We start from the raw sequence: 25,893 nt of genomic DNA on the forward strand, positions 1-25,893 counted from the left end.
CATTCTATGAATGTAAGTCTATGGGACTTTTTTGGGACGTTTGATCGGACGGTTTAGGAGAACCGTAAGTCCGATCGCTTAGAAAAGATATAGCAACTCAAGTCAGATCAGACTGAAGGTCTGTGCAAAGTTTGGTGGCTGTAGCTTGAAAGCTCTAGGAGGAGTTAGAGTTAGAAATTTTAGTCTCAGAAGAAAAAGAATAATAATAAGTTTAAGTGCAACAACAGTATGTTGGCTTTCTCAAGCCAACATAATAATAATAATAAGTTTAAGTGCAACAACAGTATGTTGGCTTTCTCAAGCCAACATAATAACTAGATAGGTACATTTCCTGAAGAAAATGTGAAGTGGTGCTTGCCGTGGCAAATTTCTGGGGACAGTATATGATTATACTTCCAGTTACGAGTAAAACGATCCAACCCCCATGTCTCTACGATGTTCTGATGCGGAGATATAAGGCTTTGTTTATTCGGTTGCTAGGGTAATGTATTTGGTTGCTAGGGAGAAAATTGCCATCCACTAGTGATTACACGCCGAGTCATTAGTCATACGGTCCAACCCCCGTGTCTCTACGACGTTCTGATGCGGAGATATAAGGCTTTGTTTACTCTGTTGCTAGGGTACTGTATTTGGTTGCTAGGGAAAAAATTGGCATCCCATAATGATTACACTCTGAGTCATTAGTCATATGGTCTAACCCCCGTGTCTCTACTACGTTCTGATGCGGAGATATAAGGCTTTGTTTACTCTGTTGCTAGGGTACTGTATTTGGTTGCTAGGGAAAAAATTGGCATCCCATAATGATTACACTCTGAGTCACGAGTCAAACGGTCCAACCCCCGTGTCTCTACGATGTTCTGATGCGGAGATATAAGGCTTTGTTTACTCTGTTGCTAGGGTACTGTATTTGGGTGCTAGGGAAAAAAATGGCATCCACTAGTGATTACCCGCCGAGTCACAAGTCAAACGGTCCAACCCCCGTGTCTTTACAATGTTCTGATGCGGAGATATAAGGCTTTGTTCACTCTGTTGCTAGGGTACTGTATTTGGTTGCTAGGGAAAAAAATGGCATCCACTAGTGATTACCCTCTGAGTCACGAGTCAAACGGTCCAACCCCCGTGTCTCTACCATGTTCTGATGCGGAGATATAAGGCTTTGTTTACTCTGTTGCTAGGGTACTGTATTTGGTTGCTAGGGAAAAAATTGGCATCCCATAATGATAACACTCCGAGTCACGAGTCAAACGGTCCAACCCCCGTGTCTCTATGATGTTCTGATGCGGAGATATAAGGCTTTGTTTACTCTGTTGCTAGGGTACTGTATTTGGTTGCTAGGGAAAAAATTGCCATCCCATAATGATTACACTCTGAGTCATTAGTCATACGGTCCAACCCCCGTGTCTCTACGACGTTCTGATGCGGAGATATAAGGCTTTGTTTACTCTGTTGCTAGGGTACTGTATTTGGTTGCTAGGGAAAAAAATGGCATCCACTAGTGATTACCCGCCGAGTCACAAGTCAAACGGTCCAACCCCCGTGTCTTTACAATGTTCTGATGTGGAGATATAAGGCTTTGTTTACTCTGTTGCTAGGGTACTGTATTTGGTTGCTAGGGAAAAAAATGGCATCCACTAGTGATTACCCTCCGAGTCACGAGTCAAACGGTCCAACCCCCGTGTCTCTACCATGTTCTGATGCGGAGATATAAGGCTTTGTTTACTCTGTTGCTAGGGTACTGTATTTGGTTGCTAGGGAAAAAATTGGCATCCCATAATGATAACACTCCGAGTCACGAGTCAAACGGTCCAACCCCCGTGTCTCTATGATGTTCTGATGCGGAGATATAAGGCTTTGTTTACTCTGTTGCTAGGGTACTGTATTTGGTTGCTAGGGAAAAAATTGGCATCCCATAATGATTACACTCTGAGTCATTAGTCATACGGTCCAACCCCCGTGTCTCTACGACGTTCTGATGCGGAGATATAAGGCTTTGTTTACTCTGTTGCTAGGGTACTGTATTTGGTTGCTAGGGGCGTGGCTTGGGAGTGGCCAATTATGTGCCCAATTGTTACACCCCTAGTCACAAGTAAAACGGTCCAACCCCCGTGTCTCTACGATGTTCTGATGCCGAGATATAACTGTTTGAATTTTATGTTGCTAGGGTGCTCAAAAGTGGTTGCTAGGGGCGTGGCTTAGTAAGTCTTTAGGGTCCTGAGAGACGGATTGGATGCCTGAGTAAAATGAGCCCACCCCCATGTCTCTATGACACTGTGGTGCAAAGATATCCATCTGGGCATTTTATAATGGCAGTCTATGGGAGATGTTGCTAGGGTGCCCAAAATTGTTGCTAGGGGCGTGGCTTAATAGATCTGAGATGATCCTGAGGGACTGATTGGATGCCCGAATAAAATGAGCCCACCCCCTTGTCCCTACGAAGCTGCAATGCGAAGATATCCCATCTGGAAAATTTGTATTCCCTTATATGGGCGTGTTCCTTGCCCCATTGACTTTTCATTAGGGCACTTTTGGGAGCCTCTTACACCCCAGGGGTACAGCTTACACCCCAATGTGATGTATGTTCTTACAGAGCCTACCACCCTCTTCAAATGCTGTAACCCACATGTTTCTACAAAATCCACGAGCGGAGCTATGACCCGTCAAAGTTGGGCCCAATGTTAAGTCAATGGGATTTTTCGGGTGGTTTTACGCCCCCCTTTCGGAAATCCTGCACCCGATCCCTTATAAAAGTCATAGCACACCTCTCCTCAATAATCCGGTCGATTAGAGCCCTCTTTCATGGGTCTACAACAAAGCGTGCGGGACGAGTTACGCGCCGAAAAAGTGTCCGGATGTAAGAATAAAATATAATAATAATAACTAGATAGGTACATTTCCTGAAGAAAATGTGAGTGGTGCTTGCCGTGGCAAAATTCTGGGGAACATATATGATTATACTCCAAGCCAAAAGTAAAACGATCCAACTCCCGTGTCTCTACGATGTTCTGATGCGGAGATATAAGGCTTTGTTTACTCTGTTGCTAGGGTACTGTATTTGGTTGCTAGGGAAAAAATTGCCATCCACTAGTGATTACCCTCCAAGTCACGAGTCAAACGGTCCAACCCCCGTGTCTCTACGATGTTCTCATGCGGAGATATAAGGCTTTGTTTACTCTGTTGCTAGGGTACTGTATTTGGTTGCTAGGGAAAAAATGCCATCCACTAGTGATTACCCTCCGAGTCACGAGTCAAACGGTCCAACCCCCGTGTCTCTACGATGTTCTGATGCGGAGATATAAGGCTTTGTTTACTCTGTTGCTAGGGTACTGTATTTGGTTGCTAGGGAAAAAATTGGCATCCCATAATGATTACCCGCCAAGTCACGAGTCAAACGGTCCAACCCCCATGTCTCTACGATGTTCTGATGCGGAGATATAAGGCTTTGTTTACTCTGTTGCTAGGGTACTGTATTTGGTTGCTAGGGAAAAAATTGGCATCCCATAATGATTACACTCCGAGTCACAAGTCAAAAGGTCCAACCCCCGTGTCTCTACGATGTTCTGATGCGGAGATATAAGGCTTTGTTTACTCTGTTGCTAGAGTACTGTATTTGGTTGCTAGGGAAAAAATTGGCATCCCATAATGATTACACTCCGAGTCACGAGTCAAACGGTCCAACCCCCGTGTCTCTACGATGTTCTGATGCGGAGATATAACTGTTTGAATTTTATGTTGCTAGGGTGCTCAAAAGTGGTTGCTAGGGGCGTGGCTTAATACCTATGTAAGGATCCTGAGAGACTGATTGGATGTCTGAGTAAAATGAGCCCACCCCCATGTCTCTATGACACTGTGGTGCAAAGATATCCATCTGGGCATTTTATAATGGCAGTCTATGGGAGATGTTGCTAGGGTGCCCAAAATTGTTGCTAGGGGCGTGGCTTAATAGCTCTGGGATGATCCTGAGAGACTGATTGGATGCCCGAGTGAAATGAGCCCACCCACTTATCTCTACGACACTGTAAAGCAAAGATATCCCATCTGGAACTGTTTTATTCCCTTATATGGGCATGTTTCCTGCCCCATTATAAGTCAATGGGAATTTTCGGGCTCCTCTTACACCCCAGGGGTACAACTTACACCCCAATGTCATGTGTGTTCTTAAAGAGTCTACCACCCTCTTCAAATGTTATAACCCACATGTTTCTACAAAATCCTCGAGTGGAGCTATGACCCGTCAAAGTTCGGCGCAATGTTAAGTCAATGGGATTTTTTGGGTGATTTTTTGCCCCCCTTTCGGAAATCCTGCACCCGATCCCTTATAAAAGTCATAGCACACCTCTCCTCAATAAACCGGTCGATTTGAGCCCGCTTTCATGGGAGTACGGCAAACCGTGCGGGACGAGTTACGCGCCGAAAAAATGTGCAGACATAAGAATAATAAGATATAACTAGATAGGTACATTTCCTGAAGAAAATGTGAAGTGGTGCTTGCCGTGGCAAATTTCGGGGAACAATATATGATTATACTCTAAGTCATGAGTCAAACAGTCCAACCCCCGTGTCTCTACAATGTTCTGATGCGGATATATAAGGCTTTGTTTACTCTGTTGCTAGGGTACTGTATTAGGTTGCTAGGGAAAAAATTGGCATACACTGGTGATTACACTACGAGTCACGAGTAAAATGGTCCAACCCCCGTGTCTCTACGATGTTCTGATGCGGAGATATAAGGCTTTGTTTACTCTGTTGCTAGGGTATTGTATTTGGTTGCTAGGGAAAAAATTGGCATACACTGGTGATTACACTACGAGTCACGAGTCAAACGGTCCAACCCCCGTGTCTCTACGATGTTCTGATGCAGAGATATAAGGCTTTGTTTACTCTGTTGCTAGGGTACTGTATTTGGTTGCTAGGGAAAAAAATGGCATCCACTAGTGATTACACGCCGAGTCACGAGTCAAACGGTCCAACCCCCGTTTCTCTACGATGTTCTGATGCGGAGATATAAGGCTTTGTTTACTCTGTTGCTAGGGTACTGTATTTGGTTGCTAGGGAAAAAATTGGCATCCCATAGTGACTACACTCTGAGTCACGAGTCAAATGGTCCAACCCCCGTGTCTCTACGATGTTCTGATGCGGAGATATAAAGCTTTGTTTACTCTGTTGCTAGGGTACTGTATTTGGTTGCTAGGGAAAAAAATGGCATCCCATAGTGATTACACTCTGAGTCACGAGTAAAACGGTCCAACCCCCGTGTCTCTACGATGTTCGGATGCCGAGATATAAGGCTTTGTTTACTCTGTTGCTAGGGTACTGTATTTGGTTGCTAGGGAAATAATTGGCATCCCATAATGATTACCCTCCGAGTCACGAGTCAAACGGTCCAACCCCCGTGTCTCTACGATGTTCTGATGCGGAGATATAATGCTTTGTTTACTCTGTTGCTAGGGTACTGTATTTGGTTGCTAGGGAAAAAATTGGCATCCCATAATGATTACACTTCGAGTCATGAGTCAAACGGTCCAACCCCCGTGTCTCTACGAAGTTCTGATGCGGAGATATAAGGCTTTGTTTACTCTGTTGCTAGGGTACTGTATTTGGTTGCTAGGGAAAAAATTGGCATCCCATAATGATTACACTCCGAGTCACGAGTCAAACGGTCCAACCCCCGTGTCTCTACGATGTTCTGATGCGGAGATATAAGGCTTTGTTTACTCTGTTGCTAGGGTACTGTATTTGGTTGCTAGGGAAAAAATTGGCATCCCATAATGATTACACTCTGAGTCACGAGTCAAACGGTCCAACCCCCGTGTCTCTACGATGTTCGGATGCCGAGATATAACTGTTTGAATTTTATGTTGCTAGGGTGCTCAAAAGTGGTTGCTAGGGGCGTGGCTTAATACCTATGTAAGGATCCTGAGAGACTGATTGGATGCCTGAGTAAAATGAGCCCACCCCCATGTCTCTATGACACTGTGGTGCAAAGATATCCATCTGGGCATTTTATAATGGCAGTCTATGGGAGATGTTGCTAGGGTGCTCAAAAGTGGTTGCTAGGGGCGTGGCTTAATAGCTCTGAGATGATCCTGAGACACTGATTGGATGCCCGAGTAAAATGAGCCCACCCACTTATCTCTACGACACTGTAAAGCAAAGATATCCCATCGGGAAAGATTTTATTCCCTTATATGGGCATGTTTCCTGCCCCATTATAAGTCAATGGGGAATTTTGGGTGCCTCTTACACCCCAGGGGTACAACTTACACCCCAATGTGATGTATGTTCTTACAGAGTTTACCACCCTCTTCAAATGTTGTTACCCACATGTTTTTACAAATTCCTCGAACGGAGATATGACCCGTCAAAGTTGGGCGCAATGTTAAGTCAATGGGATTTTTTGGGTGATTTTTCGCCCCCCTTTCGGAAACCCTGCACCCGATCGCTTATAAAAGTCATAGCACACCTCTCCTCAATAATCCGGTCGATTTGAGCCCTCTTTCATGGGACTACGGCAAACCGTGCGGGACGAGTTACGCGCCGAAAAAGTGTCCAGACATAAGAATAATAATTATAACTAGATAGAAAAGTTTGTTGACAAACTTTATGTTGGCTTGACAAAGCCTGGCCTGAACGTTAAAAACGGTTTGACAGAAGTTTAGTTTAGTAGGCTATCTGGCTGTTAGTATGTTTAAGTATGAAGCTAGCCTGATTTAACATAAAGTTAGCATGATTAGCCTGAAGCTAGCATGAAGCTAACATGATTAGCATGAAGCTAACATGATTAGCATGAAGCTAGCATCAAGTTAACATGATTAGCATGAAGCTAGCATGATGCTAACATGAAATAGCATGAAGCTAGCATGATGCTAACATGAATTAGCATGAAGCTAGCATGAAGCTAACATGATTAGCATGAAGTTAGCATGAAGCTAGCATGATGCTAACATGAATTAGCATGAAGCTAGCATGATGCTAACATGAATTATCATGAAGCTAGCATGATGCTAACATGAATTAGCATGAAGCTAGCATGATGCTAACATGAATTAGCATGAAGCTAGCATTAAGTTAACATGAATTAGCATGAAGCTAGCATGATGCTAACATGAATTAGCATGAAGCTAGCATGATGCTAACATGAATTAACATGAAGCTAGCATGATGCTAACATGAATTAGCATGAAGCTAGCATGATGCTAACATGAATTAGCATGAAGCTAGCATGATGCTAACATGAATTAGCATGAAGCTAGCATGATGCTAACATGAATTAGCATGAAGCTAGCATGATGCTAACATGAATTAGCATGAAGCTAGCATGATTCTAACATGAATTAGCATGAAGTTAGCATGAAGCTAGCATGATGCTAACATGAATTAGCATGAAGCTAGCATAATGCTAACATGAATTAGCATGAAGCTAGCATGAAGCTAACATGAATTAGCATGAAGCTAGCATGATGCTAACATGAATTAGCATGAAGCTAGCATGATGCTAACATGAATTAGCATGAAGCTAGCATGATGCTAACATGAATTAGCATGAAGCTAGCATGATTCTAACATGAATTAGCATGAAGTTAGCATGAAGCTAGCATGATGCTAACATGAATTAGCATGAAGCTAGCATAATGCTAACATGAATTAGCATGAAGCTAGCATGAAGCTAACATGAATTAGCATGAAGCTAGCATGATGCTAACATGAATTAGCATGAAGCTAGCATGATGCTAACATGAATTAGCATGAAGCTAGCATGATGCTAACATGAATTAGCATTAAGCTAGCATGATGTTAACATGAATTAACATGAAGTTAGCATGATGCTAACATGAATTAGCATGAAGATAGCATGATGCTAACATGAATTAACATGAAGCTAGCATGATGCTAACATGAATTAGCATTAAGCTAACATGAAGCTAGCATGATGCTAACATGAATTAGCATGAACCTAGCATGATGCTAACATGAATAAGAATGAAGTTAGCAAGATTTATTATGAAATTAGCATAAAGCTAGCATGAAACTATCATGAAGCTAGTATGACTTAGCATGAAGCTAGCATAAGGCTAACATGACCAAAAGACCCAACCCCCATGTCTCTATGATGTTCGGATCCAGAGATATAAGGCTTTGTTTATTATGTTGCTAGGGTGCTCATATTTGGTTGCTAGGGGCGTGGCTTAATACCTCAATAAGTATCCTTAGAGACTGATTGTATGCCTGAGTAAAATGAGCCCACCCCCATGTCTCTGTGACACTGTGCTGCAAAGATATCCATCTGGGCATTTTATAATGGCAGTCTATGGGAGATGTTGCTAGGGTACCCAAAAATGGTTGCTAGGGGCGTGGCTTAATAGCTATGGGACGATCCAGAGAGACTGATTGGATGCCTGAGTAAAATGAGCCCACCCCCATGTCTCTATGACACTGTAAAGCGAAGATATTCCATCTGGAAAGTTTTTATTCCCTTATATGGGCGGGTTTCCTGCCCCGTTATAAGTCAATGGGGAATTTTGGGGGCCTCTTACACCCCAGGGGTGGAACTTACACCCCAATGTGAGGTATGTTCTCACAGTGCCTGCCAGCCTCTTCAAATGTGGTAACCCACAAGTTTCTACAAATTTCTCGCTCGCAGCTATGACCTGTCAAAGTTTGTCACAATGTTAAGTAAATGGGACTTTTCGGAAGTTTTATGTCCCGTTTTAGGAATTCTGTAAGTTGGATCCCGTCAAAAAGATATAGCACACTTCTTTAGACCAGTCAGAATGTCCGTGGAAAATTTCGTGGATGTAGCTTGAAAGCTGTCGGACGAGTTACGCGCAGAAATTTTAGTCTCAGAAGAAGAAGAATAATAATAATAAGTTTAAATACAATATCAGTATGTTGGCTTTGTCAAGCCAACATAATAAGTATGGGGAATAATAATAGTGATGCCTTGCATAAATGCAAGCACCACTAATAACTAGATAGGTACATTTCCTGAAGAAAATGTGAAGTGGTGCTTGCCGTGGCAAATTTCGGGGAACAATATATGATTATACTCTAAGTCATGAGTCAAACGGTCCAACCCCCGTGTCTCTACAATGTTCTGATGCGGATATATAAGGCTTTGTTTACTCTGTTGCTAGGGTACTGTATTAGGTTGCTAGGGAAAAAATTGGCATACACTGGTGATTACACTACGAGTCACGAGTAAAATGGTCCAACCCCCGTGTCTCTACGATGTTCTGATGCGGAGATATAAGGCTTTGTTTACTCTGTTGCTAGGGTATTGTATTTGGTTGCTAGGGAAAAAATTGGCATACACTGGTGACTACACTCTGAGTCACGAGTAAAACGGTCCAACCCCCGTGTCTCTACGATGTTCTGATGCCGAGATATAAGGCTTTGTTTACTCTGTTGCTAGGGAAAAAAATGGCATCCACTAGTGATTACACGCCGAGTCACGAGTCAAACGGTCCAACCCCCGTTTCTCTACGATGTTCTGATGCGGAGATATAAGGCTTTGTTTACTCTGTTGCTAGGGTACTGTATTTGGTTGCTAGGGAAAAAATTGGCATCCCATAGTGACTACACTCTGAGTCACGAGTCAAATGGTCCAACCCCCGTGTCTCTACGATGTTCTGATGCGGAGATATAAAGCTTTGTTTTCTCTGTTGCTAGGGTACTGTATTTGGTTGCTAGGGAAAAAAATTGGCATCCCATAGTGACTACACTCTGAGTCACGAGTAAAACGGTCCAACCCCCGTGTCTCTACGATGTTCTGATGCCGAGATATAAGGCTTTGTTTACTCTGTTGCTAGGGTACTGTATTTGGTTGCTAGGGAAAAAATTGGCATCCCATAATGATTACCCTCCGAGTCACGAGTCAAACGGTCCAACCCCCGTGTCTCTACGATGTTCTGATGCGGAGATATAAGGCTTTGTTTACTCTGTTGCTAGGGTACTGTATTTGGTTGCTAGGGAAAAAATTGGCATCCCATAATGATTACACTTCGAGTCATGAGTCAAACGGTCCAACCCCCGTGTCTCTACGAAGTTCTGATGCGGAGATATAAGGCTTTGTTTACTCTGTTGCTAGGGTACTGTATTTGGTTGCTAGGGAAAAAATTGGCATCCCATAATGATTACACTCCGAGTCACGAGTCAAACGGTCCAACCCCCGTGTCTCTACGATGTTCTGATGCGGAGATATAAGGCTTTGTTTACTCTGTTGCTAGGGTACTGTATTTGGTTGCTAGGGAAAAAATTGGCATCCCATAATGATTACACTCTGAGTCACGAGTCAAACGGTCCAACCCCCGTGTCTCTACGATTTTCGGATGCCGAGATATAACTGTTTGAATTTTATGTTGCTAGGGTGCTCAAAAGTGGTTGCTAGGGGCGTGGCTTAATACCTATGTAAGGATCCTGAGAGACTGATTGGATGCCTGAGTAAAATGAGCCCACCCCCATGTCTCTATGACACTGTGGTGCAAAGATATCCATCTGGGCATTTTATAATGGCAGTCTATGGGAGATGTTGCTAGGGTGCTCAAAAGTGGTTGCTAGGGGCGTGGCTTAATAGCTCTGAGATGATCCTGAGACACTGATTGGATGCCCGAGTAAAATGAGCCCACCCACTTATCTCTACGACACTGTAAAGCAAAGATATCCCATCGGGAAAGATTTTATTCCCTTATATGGGCATGTTTCCTGCCCCATTATAAGTCAATGGGGAATTTTGGGTGCCTCTTACACCCCAGGGGTACAACTTACACCCCAATGTGATGTATGTTCTTACAGAGTTTACCACCCTCTTCAAATGTTGTTACCCACATGTTTTTACAAATTCCTCGAACGGAGATATGACCCGTCAAAGTTGGGCGCAATGTTAAGTCAATGGGATTTTTTGGGTGATTTTTCGCCCCCCCTTTCGGAAACCCTGCACCCGATCGCTTATAAAAGTCATAGCACACCTCTCCTCAATAATCCGGTCGATTTGAGCCCTCTTTCATGGGACTACGGCAAACCGTGCGGGACGAGTTACGCGCCGAAAAAGTGTCCAGACATAAGAATAATAATTATAACTAGATAGAAAAGTTTGTTGACAAACTTTATGTTGGCTTGACAAAGCCTGGCCTGAACGTTTATAACGGTTTGACAGAAGTTTAGTTTAGTAGACCATCTGGCTGTTAGTATGTTTAAGTATGAAGCTAGTCTGATTTAACATGAAGCTAGCATGATTAGCCTGAAGCTAGCATGAAGCTAACATGATTAGCATGAAGCTAGCATCAAGTTAGCATGATTAGCATGAAGCTAGCATGATGCTAACATGAAATAGCATAAAGCTAGCATGATGCTAACATAAATTAGCATGAAGCTAGCATGAAGCTAACACGATTAGCATGAAGCTAACATCAAGTAAGCATGATTAGCATGAAGCTAGCATGATGCTAACATGAATTAGCATGAAGCTAGCATTATGCTAACATGAATTAGCATGAAGCTAGCATGATGCTAACATGAATTAGCATGAAGCTAGCATGATGCTAACATGAATTAGCATGGAGCTAGCATGATGCTAACATGAATTAGCATGAAGCTAGCATGATGCTAACATGAATTAGCATGAAGGTAGCATGATGCTAACATGAATTAGCATGAAGCTAGCATGATGCTAACATGAATTAGCATGAAGCTAGCATGATGCTAACATGAATTAGCATGAAGCTAGCATGATGCTAAGATGAATTAGCATGAAGCTAGCATGATGCTAACATGAATTAGCATGAAGCTAGCATGATGCTAAAATGAATTTGCATGAAGCTAGCATGATGCTAACATGAATTACCATGAAGCTAGCATGATGCTAACATGAATTAGCATGAAGCTAGCATGATGCTAACATGAATTAGCATGAAGCTAGCATGATGCTAACATGAATTAGCATGAAGCTAGCATGATGCTAACATGAATTAGCATGAAGCTAGCATGATGCTAACATGAATTAACATGAAGTTAGCATGATGCTAACATGAATTAGCATGAAGCTAGCATGATGCTAACATGAATTAGCATGAAGCTAGCATGATGCTAACATGATTTAGCATGAAGCTAGCATGATGCTAACATGAATAAGCATGAAGTTAGCAAGATTTATTATGAAATTAGCATAAAGCTAGCATGAAACTAGCATGAAGCTAGTATGACTTAGCATGAAGTTAGCATGAAGCTAACATGACCAAAAGACCCAACCCCCATGTCTCTATGATGTTCGGATCCAGAGATATAAGGCTTTGTTTACTATGTTGCTAGGGTGCTCATATTTGGTTGCTAGGGGCGTGGCTTAATACCTCAATAAGAATCCTTAGAGACTGATTGGATGCCTGAGTAAAATGAGCCCACCCCCATGTCTCTGTGACACTGTGCTGCAAAGATATCCATCGGGGCATTTTATAATGGCAGTCTATGGGAGATGTTGCTAGGGTGCCCAAAAATGGTTGCTAGGGGCGTGGCTTAATAGCTATGGGACGATCCAGAGAGACTGATTGGATGCCTGAGTAAAATGAGCCCACCCCCATGTCTCTATGACACTGTAAAGCGAAGATATTCCATCTGGAACGTTTTATTCCCTTATATGGGCGTGTTTCCTGCCCCGTTATAAGTCAATGGGGAATTTTGGGGGCCTCTTACACCCCAGGGGTGAAACTTACACCCCAATGTGAGGTATGTTCTCACAGTGCCTGCCAGCCTCTTCAAATGTGGTAAGCCACAAGTTTCTACAAAATTCTCGCTCGCAGCTAGAACCCGTCAAAGTTTGTCCAATGTTAAGTCAATGAGACTTTCGGAATTTTTATTTCCCGTTTTAGGAATTCTGTAAGTCGGATCCCTTCAAAAAGTCATAGCACACTTCTTCAGACCAGTTAGAATGTCCGTGGAAAATTTGGTGGATGTAGCTTGAAAGCTGTCGGACGAGTTAGCTGCAGAAATTTAGTCTCAGAAGAAAAATAATAATAATAATAACTAGATAGGTACATTTCCTGAAGAAAATGTGAAGTGGTGCTTGCCGTGGCAAAATTCTGGGGGCAATGTATGATTATACTTCAAGTCACGAGTCAAACGGTCCAACCCCCGTGTCTCTACGATGTTCTGATGTGGAGATATAAGGCTTTGTTTATTGAAGGTAGTATGATTACCATGAAGCTAGCATGATGTTAGCATAAATAACGTGAAGGTAGTATGATGTTAACATTATTAGCATGAAGCTAGCATAAAGCGAACATCATTAGCATGAAGCTAACATGATGTTAATATGATTAGCATGAAGTTAGCATGATGTTAGCATGATTATCAGGAAGTTGGCATGATGTTAGCATGATTAGCATGAAGTTAGCATGAAGTTAACATGAAGCTAGCATGATGTTAACATGATTAGCATGAAGCTAACATGAAGCTAACATGATTAGCATGAAGTTAGCATGAAGCTAGCATTAAGCTAACATGATTAGCATGAAGCTAGCATGAAACTAACATGATTAGCATGAAGCTAGCATGATTAGCATGAAGTTAGCATGATTAGCATGATGTTAGCATGATTAGCATGATGTTAGCATGATTAACATGAAGTTAGCATGAAGCTAGCATGAAGCTAGCATGATTAGCATGAAGCTAGCATGAAGCTAACATGATTAGCATGAAGCTAGCATGATTAGCATGAAGCTAGCATGATGTTAGCATGATGTTAGCATGATTAACATGATGTTAGCATGATTAGCATGAAGCTAGCATGAAGCTAACATGAAGCTAGCATGATTAGCATGAAGCTAGCATGAAGCTAACATGATTAGCATGAGGCTAGCATGATTAGCATCAAGCTAGCATGAAGCTAGCATGATTAGCATGAAGCTAGCATGATGTTAGCATGAAGCTAACATGATTAGCATGAAGCTAACATGATGTTAGCATGATTAGCATGATGTTAGCATGATTAGCATGATGATAGCATGAAGCTAGCATGATGTTAGCATGAATTTAGCATGATGTTAACATGATAAGCATGATGTTAGCATGATTAGCATTATGTTAGCATGATGTTAGCATGATTAGCATGATGTTAGCATGATTAGCATGAAGTTAGCATGATGTTAGAATGATTAGCATAAAGATAGCATGATGTTAGCATGATTAGCATGAAGCTAGCATGATGTTAGCATGATTAGCAAGAAGTTAACATAAAGTTAGCATGAAGCTAGCATGATTTAACGTGAAGTTAGCAAGATTTATTATGAAATTAGCATTAAGCTAGCATGAAACTAGCATGAAGCTAGTATGACTTAGCATTAAGCTAGCATGAAGCTAACATGACCCAAAGACCCAACCCCCATGTCTCTATGATGTTCGGATCCAGAGATATAAGGCTTTGTTTATTATGTTGCTAGGGTGCTCATATTTGGTTGTTAGGGGCGTGGCTTGGGAGTGGCCAACAATGTGGCCAGTTATTACACTCTGAGTCACAAGTAAAACGGTCCAACCCCCGTGTCTCTACGATGTTCTGATGTCGAGATATAACTGTTTGAATTTTATGTTGCTAGGGTGCTCATATTTGGTTGCTAGGGGCGTGGCTTGGGAGTGACCAATGATGTGGCCACTGATTACACTCCGAGTCACGAGTAAAACGGTCCAACCCCCGTGTCTCTACGATGTTCTGATGCTGAGATATAAGACTTTGTTTATTCTGTTGCTAGGGTGCTCATTTTGGTTGCTAGGGGCGGGGCTTAGAAGTGACCAATGATGTGGCCACTGATTACACTCCGAGTCACAAGTAAAACGGTCCAACCCCCGTGTCTCTACGATGTTCTGATGCGGAGATAAAAGGCTTTGTTTATTATGTTGCTAGGGTGCTCATTTTGGTTGCTAGGGGCGTGGCTTGGGAGTGACCAATGATGTGGCCACTGATTACACTCCGAGTCACAAGTAAAACGGTCCAACCCCTGTGTCTCTACGATGTTCTGATGCTGAGATATAAGGCTTTGTTTATTATGTTGCTAGGGTGCTCATTTTGGTTGCTAGGGGCGTGGCTTGGGAGTGACCAATGATGTGGCCACTGATTACACTCCGAGTCACAAGTCAAACGGTCCAACCCCCGTGTCTCTACGATGTTCTGATGCGGAGATATAAGGCTTTGTTTACTCTGTTGCTAGGGTACTGTATTTGGTTGCTAGGGAAAAAATTGGAATCCCATAATGATTACACTCTGAGTCACGAGTCAAATGGTCCAACCCCTGTGTCTCTACGATGTTCGGATGCCGAGATATAACTGTTTGAATTTTATGTTGCTAGGGTTCTCAAAAGTGGTTGCTAGGGGCGTGGCTTAATACCTATGTAAGGATCCTGAGAGACTGATTGGATGCCTCAGTAAAATGAGCCCACCCCCATGTCTCTATGACACTGTGGTGCAAAGATATTCATCTGGGCATTTTATAATGGCAGTCTATGGAAGATGTTGCTAGGGTGCCCAAAAGTGGTTGCTAGGGGCGTGGCTTAATAGCTCTGGGATGATCCTGAGAGACTGATTGGATGCCTGAGTGAAATGAGCCCACCCACTTATCTCTACGACACTGTAAAGCAAAGATATCCCATCTGGAACTGTTTTATTCCCTTATATGGGCATGTTTCCTCAATGGGAATTTTCGGGTGCCTCTTACACCCCAGGGGTACAACTTAAACCCCAATGTCATGTATGTTCTTACATAGCCTACCACCCTCTTTAAATTTAGTAACCCTGATGTTTCTATGAAATCCTCGCTCTGACCTATGACCCGTCAAAATTTTTGCAATGTTAAGTCTATGGGATTTTGCCCCATTGACTTTTCATTGGGCATTTTTGGGCACCTCTTACACCCCAGGGGTACAACTCACACCCCATTGCGATCCATGTTCTTACAGAGCCTACCACCCTCTTCAAATGTTGTAACCCACATGTTTCTACAAAATCCTCGAGCGGAGCTATGACTCGTCAAAGTTGGGCGCAATGTTAAGTCAATGGGATTTTTCGGGTGGTTTTTCGCCCCCCTTTCGGAAATCCTGCACCCAATCGCTTATAAAAGTCATAGCACACCTCTCCTCAATAAACCGGTCGATTTGAGCCCGCTTTCATGGGACTACGGCAAACCGTGCGGGACGAGTTACGCGCCGAAAAAACGTGCAGACATAAGAATAAGATATAATAATAATTATAATAATAAGTATGCAAGATAATAATAGTGATGCCTTGCATAAATGCAAGCACCACTAATAATAATAATAAGTTTAACTACAATAACAGTATGTTGGCTTTGTCAAGCCAACATAATAAGTATGGGGAATAATAATAGTGATGCCTTGCATAAATGCAAGCACCACTAATAATAATAATAATAAGTTTAAGTGCAACAACAGTATGTTGGCTTTCTCAAGCCAACATAACTAGATGAGGTTAAAGTTTGTGAACAAACTTTATGTTGGCTTGAGAAAGCCTAGTCTGAGAGTAATAGATGGAGCTGCAGTTGGGGCATTTAAGTTAGTTGGGGCAGATGTGTTAGTTGGGGCAGATTGGGGCAGAATGGGGCAGATGGGGCATTTAGGGTAGTTGGGGCATTTGGGGCAGAATTGGATAATTGGGGCAGACGGGGCACTTAGGGCAGTTGGGGCATTTAGGGCAGTTGGGGCATTTAGGGCAGTTGGGGCAGAATGGGGCAGTTGGGGCAGATGAGGCAGGTGGGGCAGTTGAGGTATTTAGGGCAGTTGGGGCATTTAGGGCAGAATGGGGTAGATGAGGCATTTAGGGCAGATGGGGCATTTGGGGCAGATGGGGCATTTAGGGCAGTTGGGGCATTTAGGGCAGTTGGGGCATTTAGGGCAGTTGGGGCAGAATGGGGCAGTTGGGGCAGATGGGGCATTTGGGGCAGATGGGGTATTTAGGGCAGTTGGGGCAGAATTGGGTGTTTGGGGCAGATGGGGCATTTAGGGTAGTTGGGTCATTTGGGGCAGAATTGGGTAGTAGGGTGGCAGACTAGGCATTTAGGGCAGTTGGGGCATTTAGAGCAGTTGGGGCATTTAGGGCAGTTGGGGCAGAATGGGGCAGATGAGGCAGTTGGGGCATTTGAGGCATTTAGGGCTGTTGGGCCATTTAGGGCAGTTGGAGCATTTAGGGCAGTTTGGGCAGAATGGGGCAGATGAGGCATTTAGGGCAGATGGGGCATTTAGGGCAGATGGGGCATTTAGGGCAGTTGGGGCATTTAGGGCAGTTGGGGCAGAATGGGTAATTTGGGGCAGAATTGGGTAGTTGGGGCAGACGGGGCATTTGGGGCAGATGGGGCATTTAGGGCAGTTGGGGCAGAATTGGGTGTTTGGGGCAGATGGGGCATTTAGGGTAGTTGGGGCATTTGGGGCAGAATTGGGTAGTTGGGGCATTTAGGGCAGTTGGGGCATTTAGGGCAGAATGTAATATTGTGTTTGTGTGTGTATATTTGTGGTGTGTGTGTGTGTGTGTGTGTGTGTGTGTGTGTGTGTGTGTGTGTGTGTGTGTGTGTGTGTGCATGTCTGTGTTTTTGTGACAGTATGTTATATATAAGTTTGTGTTTGTAATTGTGTTTCTGTGTGTAGTTGTGTGTCTATGTGTATTTGTGTGTGGTTGTGTGTCTGTGTGTGTGTGCGTGTCTGTGTTTTTGTGACAGTATGTTATATATAATTTTGTGTTTGTGTGTGTAGTTGTGTGTCTGTGTGTAGTTGTGTGTCTGTGTGTAGTTGTGTGTGGTTGTGTGTCTGTGTGGTTGTGTGTGTGTGTGTGTATGTGTGTAGTTGTGTTTGTCTGTGCTATTGAGTGAGTTTTGTGAGACAGAGATAGACTGAGAGAGGTTTAGAGATGATGTAATGTATTTGTATGAATGAGAGTTGACAGTTAGAATTTGAAAATAAACACTCAGCCTAAACATTCTATGAATGTAAGTCTATGGGACTTTTTTGGGATGTTTGATCGGACGGTTTAGGAGAACCGTAAGTCCGATCCCTTAGAAAAGATATAGCACACCTCCTCAGATCAGACTGAAGGTCTGTGCAAAGTTTGGTGGCTGTAGCTTGAAAGCTCTAGGAGGAGTTAGAGTTAGAAATTTTAGTCTCAGAAGAAAAAGAATAATAATAATAATAACTAGATAGAAAAGTTTGTTGACAAACTTTATGTTGGCTTGACAAAGCCTGGCCTGAACGTTTAAAACGGTTTGACAGAAGTTTAGTTTAGTAGACCATCTGGCTGTTAGTATGTTTAAGTATGAAGCTAGTCTGATTTAACATGAAGCTAGCATGATTAGCCTGAAGCTAGCATGAAGCTAACATGATTAGCATGAAGCTAGCATCAAGTTAGCATGATTAGCATGAAGCTAGCATGATGCTAACATGAAATAGCATAAAGCTAGCATGATGCTAACATGAATTAGCATGAAGCTAGCATGATGCTAACATGAATTAGCATGAAGCTAGCATGAAGCTAACATGAATTAGCATGATGCTAGCATGATGCTAACATGAATTAGCATGAAGCTAGCATGAAGCTAGCATGATGCTAACATGAATTAGCATGAAGCTAGCATGATGCTAACATGAATTAGCATGAAGTTAGCATGATGCTAACATGAATTATCATGAAGCTAGCATGATGCTAACATGAATTAGCATGAAGCTAACATGATGCTAACATGAATTAGCATGAAGCTAGCATAATGTTAACATGAATTAGCATGAAGCTAGCATTAAGCTAACATGAATTTGCATGAAGCTAGCATGATGCTAACATGAATTAGCATGAAGCTAGCATGATGCTAACATGAATTAGCATGAAGCTAACATGAATTAGCATGAAGCTAGCATGATGCTAACATGAATTAGCATGAAGTTAGCATGAAGCTAGCATGATGCTAACATGAATTAGCATGAAGCTAGCATGATGCTAACATGAATTAGCATGAAGCTAGCATGATGCTAACATGAATTAGCATGAAGCTAGCATGATGCTAACATGAATTAGCATGAAGCTAGCATGATGCTAACATGAATTAGCATGAAGCTAGCATAATGCTAACATGAATTAGCATGAAGCTAGCATGATGCTAACATGAATTAGCATGAAGCTAGCATGAAGCTAACATGAATTAGCATGAAGCTAGCATGATGCTAACATGAATTAGCATGAAGCTAGCATGATGCTAACATGAATTAGCATTAAGCTAGCATGATGCTAACATGAATAAGCATGAAGTTAGCAAGATTTATTATGAAATTAGCATAAAGCTAGCATGAAACTAGCATGAAGCTAGTATGACTTAGCTTGAAGCTAGCATGAAGCTAACATGACCAAAAGACCCAACCCCCATGTCTCTATGATGTTCGGATCCAGAGATATAAGGCTTTGTTTATCATGTTGCTAGGGTGCTCATATTTGGTTGCTAGGGGCGTGGCTTTATAGCTCAATAAGAATCCTTAAAGACTGATTGGATGCCTGAGTAAAATGAGCCCACCCCCATGTCTCTGTGACACTGTGCTGCAAAGATATCCATCTTGGCATTTTATAATGGCAGTCTATGGGAGATGTTGCTAGGGTGCCCAAAAATGGTTGCTAGGGGCGTGGCTTAATTGCTATGGGATGATCCAGAGAGACTGATTGGATGCCTGAGTAAAATGAGCCCACCCCCATGTCTCTATGACACTGTAAAGCGAAGATATTCCATCTGGAACGTTTTTATTCCCTTATATGGGCGTTTCCTGCCCCGTTATAAGTCAATGGGGAATTTTGGGGGCCTCCTACACCCCAGGGGTGAAACTTACACCCCAATGTGAGGTATGTTCTCACAGGGCCTGTCAGCCTCCTTAAATATGGTAAGCCACAAGTTTCTACAAATTTCTCACTCGGAGCTATGACCTGTCAAAGTTTGTCGCAATGTTAAGTAAATGGGACTTTTCGGAAGTTTTATGTCCCGTTTTAGGAATTCTGTAAGTCGGATCCCATCAAAAAGATATAGCACACTTCTTTAGACCAGTCAGAATGTCCGTGGAAAATTTCGTGGATGTAGCTTGAAAGCTGTCGGACGAGTTAGCTGCAGAAATTTTAGTCTCAGAAGAAGAAGAAGAAGAAGAAGAAGAGGAAGAAGAAGAATAACTAGATAGAAAAGTTTGTTGACAAACTTTATGTTGGCTTGACAAAGCCTGGCCTGAACGTTAAAAACGGTTTGACAGAAGTTTAGTTTAGTAGGCTATCTGGCTGTTAGTATGTTTAAGTATGAAGCTAGCCTGATTTAACATAAAGTTAGCATGATTAGCCTGAAGCCAGCATGAAGCTAACATGATTAGCATGAAGCTAACATGATTAGCATGAAGCCAGCATCAAGTTAACATGATTAGCATGAAGCCAGCATGATGCTAACATGAAATAGCATGAAGCTAGCATGATGCTAACATGAATTAGCATGAAGCTAGCATGAAGCTAACATGATTAGCATGAAGTTAGCATGAAGCTAGCATGATGCTAACATGAATTAGCATGAAGCTAGCATGATGCTAACATGAATTATCATGAAGCTAGCATGATGCTAACATGAATTAGCATGAAGCTAGCATGATGCTAACATGAATTAGCATGAAGCTAGCATTAAGTTAACATGAATTAGCATGAAGCTAGCATGATGCTAACATGAATTAGCATGAAGCTAGCATGATGCTAACATGAATTAACATGAAGCTAGCATGATGCTAACATGAATTAGCATGAAGCTAGCATGATGCTAACATGAATTAGCATGAAGCTAGCATGATGCTAACATGAATTAGCATGAAGCTAGCATGATGCTAACATGAATTAGCATGAAGCTAGCATGATGCTAACATGAATTAGCATGAAGCTAGCATGATTCTAACATGAATTAGCATGAAGTTAGCATGAAGCTAGCATGATGCTAACATGAATTAGCATGAAGCTAGCATAATGCTAACATGAATTAGCATGAAGCTAGCATGAAGCTAACATGAATTAGCATGAAGCTAGCATGATGCTAACATGAATTAGCATGAAGCTAGCATGATGCTAACATGAATTAGCATGAAGCTAGCATGATGCTAACATGAATTAGCATGAAGCTAGCATGATTCTAACATGAATTAGCATGAAGTTAGCATGAAGCTAGCATGATGCTAACATGAATTAGCATGAAGCTAGCATAATGCTAACATGAATTAGCATGAAGCTAGCATGAAGCTAACATGAATTAGCATGAAGCTAGCATGATGCTAACATGAATTAGCATGAAGCTAGCATGATGCTAACATGAATTAGCATGAAGCTAGCATGATGCTAACATGAATTAGCATTAAGCTAGCATGATGTTAACATGAATTAACATGAAGTTAGCATGATGCTAACATGAATTAGCATGAAGATAGCATGATGCTAACATGAATTAACATGAAGCTAGCATGATGCTAACATGAATTAGCATTAAGCTAACATGAAGCTAGCATGATGCTAACATGAATTAGCATGAACCTAGCATGATGCTAACATGAATAAGAATGAAGTTAGCAAGATTTATTATGAAATTAGCATAAAGCTAGCATGAAACTATCATGAAGCTAGTATGACTTAGCATGAAGCTAGCATAAGGCTAACATGACCAAAAGACCCAACCCCCATGTCTCTATGATGTTCGGATCCAGAGATATAAGGCTTTGTTTATTATGTTGCTAGGGTGCTCATATTTGGTTGCTAGGGGCGTGGCTTAATACCTCAATAAGTATCCTTAGAGACTGATTGTATGCCTGAGTAAAATGAGCCCACCCCCATGTCTCTGTGACACTGTGCTGCAAAGATATCCATCTGGGCATTTTATAATGGCAGTCTATGGGAGATGTTGCTAGGGTACCCAAAAATGGTTGCTAGGGGCGTGGCTTAATAGCTATGGGACGATCCAGAGAGACTGATTGGATGCCTGAGTAAAATGAGCCCACCCCCATGTCTCTATGACACTGTAAAGCGAAGATATTCCATCTGGAAAGTTTTTATTCCCTTATATGGGCGGGTTTCCTGCCCCGTTATAAGTCAATGGGGAATTTTGGGGGCCTCTTACACCCCAGGGGTGGAACTTACACCCCAATGTGAGGTATGTTCTCACAGTGCCTGCCAGCCTCTTCAAATGTGGTAACCCACAAGTTTCTACAAATTTCTCGCTCGCAGCTATGACCTGTCAAAGTTTGTCACAATGTTAAGTAAATGGGACTTTTCGGAAGTTTTATGTCCCGTTTTAGGAATTCTGTAAGTCGGATCCCGTCAAAAAGATATAGCACACTTCTTTAGACCAGTCAGAATGTCCGTGGAAAATTTCGTGGATGTAGCTTGAAAGCTGTCGGACGAGTTACGCGCAGAAATTTTAGTCTCAGAAGAAGAAGAATAATAACTAGATAGAAAAGTTTGTTGACAAACTTTATGTTGGCTTGCCAAAGCGTAGCCTGTACGTTTAAAAAGGTTTGACAGATGTATAGTTTAGTAGGCTATCTGGCTGTTAGTATGTTTAAGTATGAAGCTAGCCTGATTTAGCATGAAGCTAGCATGATTAGCCTGAAGCTAGCATGAAGCTAACATGGTTAACATGAAGCAAGCATCAAGTTAGCATGATTAGCATGAAGATAGCATGATGCTAACATGAAATAGCATGAAGCTAACATGATGCTAACATGAATAAGCATGAAGCTAACATGATGCTAACATGAATTAGCATGAAGCTAGCATGATGCTAACATGAATTAGCATGAAGCTAGCATGATGCTAACATGAATTAGCATGAAGCTAACATGAATTAGCATGAAGCTAGCATGATGCTAACATGAATTAGCATGAAGCTAGCATGATGCTAACATGAATTAGCATGAAGCTAGCATGATGCTAATATGAATTAGCATGAAGCTAGCATGATGCTAACATGAATTAGCATGAAGCTAGCATGAAGCTAGCATGATGCTAACATGAATTAGCATGAAGCTAGCATGATGCTAACATGAATTAGCATGATGTTAACATGAATTAGCATGAAGCTAGCATGATGCTAATATGAATTAACATGAAGCTAACATGATGCTAACATGAATTAGCATGAAGCTAGCATGATGTTAACATGAATTAACATGAAGCTAACGTGATGCTAACATGAAGCTTACATGATGTTAACATGAATTAGCATGAAGCTAGCATGATGCTAACATGAATTAGCATGATGCTAACGTGAATTAGCATGAAGCTAGCATGATGCTAACATGAATTAGCATGAAGTTAGCATGTTGCTAACATTAATTAGCATGAAGCTAACATGATGCTAACATGAATTAGCATTAAGCTAGCATGATGCTAACATAAATTAGCATGAAGCTACCATGATGCTAACATGAATTAGCATGAAGTTAGCATGATGCTAACATGAATTTGCATAAAGCTAACATGATGCTAACATGAATAAGCATGAAGTTAGCAAGATTTATGATGAAATTAGCATGAAGCTAGCATGAAACTAGCATGAAGCTAGTATGACTTAGCATGAAACTAGCATAAGGCTAACATGACCAAAAGACCCAACCCCCATGTCTCTATGATGTTCGGATCCAGAGATATAAGGCTTTGTTTATTATGTTGCTAGGGTGCTCATATTTGGTTGCTAGGGGCGTGGCTTAATACCTCAATAAGAATCCTTAGAGACTGATTGGATGCCTGAGTAAAATGAGCCCACCCCCATGTCTCTGTGACACTGTGCTGCAAAGATATCCATCTGGGCATTTTATAATGGCAGTCTATGGGAGATGTTGCTAGGGTACCCAAAAATGGTTGCTAGGGGCGTGGCTTAACAGCTTTGAGACGATCCAGAGAGACTGATTGGATGCCTGAGTAAAATGAGCCCACCCCCATGTCTCTACGACACTCTAAAGTGAAGATATTCCATCTGGGACGCTTTTATTCCCTTATATGGGCACGTTCCTTGCCCCATTATAAGTCAATGGGGAAATTTGGGTGTCTCTTACACCCCAGGGGTGAGACTTACACCCCAATGTGATGTATGTTCTTACAGAGCCTGCCAGCCTCTTCAAATGTGGTAACCCACAAGTTTCTACAAATTTCTCGCTTGCAGCTATGACCCGTCAAAGTTTGTCGCAATGTTAAGTCAATGGAAAATTTGGGGTGTTTGAGCGCCCCGTTTAGGAATTCGGTAGGTCCCATCAGTTAGAAAAGATATAGCATAAATCTACATACCAGTCTTAAAAGTTTTGTAAAGTTTTGTGGGTGTAGCTTGAAAGCTCTAGGAGGAGTTACTGTTAGAAAAAGTGTGGACCAGAAGAATAATAATAATAATAATAATAATAATAATAAGCTTAGATCGAAGAACAGTATGTTGGCTTTGTCAAGCCAACATAATAATAAGTTTAAATACAATATCAGTATGTTGGCTTTGTCAAGCCAACATAATAATAAGTTTAAATACAATATCAGTATGTTGGCTTTGACAAGCCAACATAATAATAAGTATGCAAGATAATAATAGTGATGCCTTGCATAAATGCAAGCACCACTAATAATAAGTTTAAGTGCAACAACAGTATGTTGGCTTTCTCAAGCCAACATAATAATGAATAATAATAATAATAATAATAATAATAATAATAATAATAATAATAATATATATATATATATATATATATATATATATATATATATATATATATATATATATATATATATATATATATATATATATATATATATATATATATATATATATATATATATATATATATATATATATATATATATATATATATATATTCATTTACACATTAAGTATTTATAAGTATTTATAATTATATACATATAAATTATGCATAAATATACAAATGCATATACACACACGTTAACATTTTTTAAATATATACATGCATGTGTGTGTATTTATCTATACAAAGTTATTATACAGAGTTCACAAACATATATTATGTAAACAAAAACTTTTATTCTGCTATAAATTAATCGCGATTAATCGTTATGCATCCCTAGTTTAAATGTTTAATCTGTATGAAAATGCTCCATGTAAACACCTAAATCGGAATAAAAAGAGCCAAACCGATTACAAATCTAATCGGTTTGAGAAAGGTATAAGCTGTGTGTATACAAAATTCATTAAAACATTAAGTGATGGGATTGATTTGATGTTTACATTTAATATACAGTACAAAAATATATCTTTTTTAAGAGTATATTATAAATTAAAGGGTTTATTTTTTACTTGGCATTTGAAAATAAAACATTTTAGTGTTGCAATGGCGATACCATAACACCGTGGTATTTTTGCTACAGGTTATCATACCGCCAGAATCTTATACCGGCCCATGCCTACTGTAAATATACACGTAAATTTCGTCATTTCCTGTTATTTTGCAGGTTTTTTTCAAATGTAAAAGCGCTTAAAAAAGCATTTACTTGCATTCTAGGCAGAAAAACAAGTCAATGGCAAGTCAGTTCCTGAATACCAAGACACAAACTTAAAAAAAGTCACTTTTCAGCAGCACGAAAATGTTTCCGAAACTGACATTCTCCCCAAAGTGAAATTAAACACACTGTTTTGAGTTTTTTCGTCTGTGTCATGTTGTTTGCACATGTGATATCAGGAAGCAAAGTAATGTGCACGTGACAAGAAAGGTGATGCGCTGCCTAATCGAGTTACCCCTCCCACTTCTGAATGTTTTACTGAAATTTCTAATTTCGTGACCATCAATATTATAGTAGTCTTGTGGTAAAATTACATTACACCATCTACCCCCGTAAACTTATCCTGTCGGAATAGGGCTAAAGTGCAA

General features: G+C 41.1%; 1 protein-coding gene across 2 annotated transcripts in view; it reads right to left on the reverse strand.

Moving 5' to 3' along the window:
* taok2a (TAO kinase 2a) overlaps positions 1-25,893 on the reverse strand; it is a 58,609-nt gene that overhangs the window by 15,555 nt on the left and 17,161 nt on the right. The window lies entirely within an intron of this gene.

The sequence above is a fragment of the Misgurnus anguillicaudatus genome, chromosome 19 (assembly GCF_027580225.2).
Source record: "Misgurnus anguillicaudatus chromosome 19, ASM2758022v2, whole genome shotgun sequence".
Lineage (NCBI taxonomy): Eukaryota > Metazoa > Chordata > Actinopteri > Cypriniformes > Cobitidae > Misgurnus > Misgurnus anguillicaudatus.